Consider the following 2,973-nt stretch of genomic DNA (forward strand, 5'->3'; position numbering starts at 1 on the left):
ATTCATGATGCATTGTTACATTGATATTACATAGTACTCCAAAATTTTCTTTGAACTGATAGAAACAGGTGTTATGGCAGCTGTAAAACATTTAGTAATACTTTTAACACATACATGACTTGGATTTACAAAATATGATTTGGTGTATTTTTTATGATTTTTTCAGTTATTTGAATCTATATAACTTTCTGGTCATGTGACCCGATGATGTCACACCAGCTGTAATATCCTCACACGCACCTGACACACATCTTACACGACTTGGATTTTGGAAATATGATTTTGCCTATTTTTGGTGAATTTTTCAAATATACAAATCTATATAAATTCCTGGTCATGTGACCCGATGATGTCACACCAGCTGTAATATCCTCACACACACCTGACACACATCTTACACGACTTGGATTTTGGAAATATGATTTTGCCTATTTTTGGTGAATTTTTCAAATCTACAAATCTATATAACTTCCTGGTCATGTGACCCGGTGATGTCACACCAGCTGTAATATCCTCACACGCACCTGACACACATCTTACACGACTTGTATTTTGGAAATATGATTTTGCCTATTTTTGGTGAATTTTTCAAATCTACAAATCTATATAACTTCCTGGTCATGTGACCCGATGATGTCACACCAGCTGTAATATCCTCACACACACCTGACACACATCTTACACGACTTGGATTTTGGAAATATGATTTTGCCTATTTTTGATGAATTTTTCAAATATAGCCTACAAATCTATATCACTTCTTGGTCATGTGACCCGATGATGTCACACAAGCTGTAGTATCCTCGCACATCAATCACAAAGCTGAAATAAACACACATGAAAAGGGTAAACACTAAAATATCCACAGCAAAATAGATAAATTAATTCACATAAAAAACACACCATAATTAATTCATGCATTCATTCAACTTTATTTCCAGACACTGGGTCCTTTAGCAAAAACACAATTAAAAAACAGTAGCCTACAATACACATTTTAAAAGACAGTTAACGTTATAGCAATGCTTTCTTCAGGTGACTGATATCGCACCACAGTAAGCCTAGGTAATTATAACAGTAATTATCATGTGATAATGTTTATACATATATTCAAATATATAACCTACTAAAAGTATTAGTTTGTGGAAAAAACTGTACACAACACTGTAGGTACATATTTATATGTAGCGCTATACAGGATTTTTGTGGCTCTTGTGCACACATCATATGTAAATTAAGTTGCTAATTGCAATTGTTCAATAATAACTTCATTTATGGTACACCTTGTTATTAGTTTGTATATATAACTGTTGATCAGGTATGTAAGAAAACAATATGTAGAAAAAAATGAAAAGGTAGCCTACTGATAATTGTCTGCGAAGCCATTGTCTGTAAGTTTACAGACATTTCATGTGACTGTAAAACAATGCAATGTGTAATTACAAACACAGGTAGACCACTTGTGAAAAGTCAATTTAGAAAATTCCTTCATAAAACAGTACATTGTGCCCTATTTATGGACTTTTCTTAGAATTTAGCATATTAAGTAGCCTACACTGCTTAAAATGACAATTGTTCTGAATGTCTAGTTTTACTAATAAGAAAATAGATCAAATGGAATCCTTGAAAAATGTGTAACTGTTCAGTATTTCAGTATTGCATTTAAAATAAAAATGTGATCATAAAACGTTGTTTATATGTTATTTTTATAAAAAAGAATATATGTTTATATTACTTTTATAAACAAATGTAAATTAACATTTCAAATCATATTTTCGCTAAAATGGCCAACTAATTTGACTAATCTTATTGCATATTATACACAATGATACAGTCGCGGTTATATAATTATGTCATCGCGCAATGACATCACAACGTCATTTTGCAACTTTTAGCAGCCAGCCTTTAGCGACTTCCCCAGAAAATTAGTTCCCAACACTTGATTGGCCGCTTTGTTCTAGTCATGTGCCTCTATTTCCTTCAAAAACGTTGGTTGTTATGCTTTTTTTCACTTTAATACCTGACGGTCACGTTAGATATAGATATGTTGAAAATCAAGAAAAATGACAATCATAGCAAAAGCCTATGCACATGACTACCTGCAACTCTGCTGCCTAAAGACTGGAACTGGCATGATTTTATAATATGCATGGATTATATATACGGATTAAGTAGAAGGATGCTGCTACACTTGTGGTAAAACAAAGAAAGCCAAAAAGAAAGAAATAAAAATAAAAACGTATTGGCATATAATTTTAAAGCTTTAAAGAGAACGCTTTTGGTTACATTTTCCGCATCTGTTGCTGGATCTTTCTGCTAATACGTGTGCGTTATTGTTTATTATGACAGTGTTATTTTCATCATGACAGGTTTTTCACACTTCAGCAGTCACGAGAGAACGTCTTTCTGAAATGTTGTAATCCATTTTGACAGCCAATTTTATAGACACTTTTCATATAGCCTAACTGTAAGAGCTAGGCCCTACTTCATTATTTTACAATTGTTCACCAGGAACTCACTCCATTATCCTATTCTTAAAAAAAAAAAATATATATATATATATATTATTTTTTTTATACTATGTTCATTAACTGGCATTGCCATGTTACCATGGTACAAAGTCTATCGGCAGAATAAAAAAGTTAAAAACTTCTTTAAATCTCTACAATTTCAATTTCACATTTAACGTGTAGACTATAGACCCTGACAAAGTAATTCGAATTTGCAGGTCTGCGGTGTTTGGTGTGTATAATACAGTTGTATTTAGAAAAATATGCAACAACAGAAAATTTCTATGCATTTTATGTACTTACTCTTACAAGTTATCTTTTGCATGATGTTCCTGACACTGTTAGAGTCATGAAAATGGAAAAATATTTACCTTCATATATTTAATGTTTCTGTTTTTTTTTTATTATTAATTAGAAATATTTTATTGTTCATTTTGCCACAATGCCCTTCTATTTTAACACA

This window comes from Sinocyclocheilus anshuiensis, unplaced genomic scaffold (genome assembly GCF_001515605.1).
Source record: "Sinocyclocheilus anshuiensis isolate Anshui unplaced genomic scaffold, SAMN03320099.WGS_v1.1 scaffold1472, whole genome shotgun sequence".
In the NCBI taxonomy this organism is placed as follows: domain Eukaryota; kingdom Metazoa; phylum Chordata; class Actinopteri; order Cypriniformes; family Cyprinidae; genus Sinocyclocheilus; species Sinocyclocheilus anshuiensis.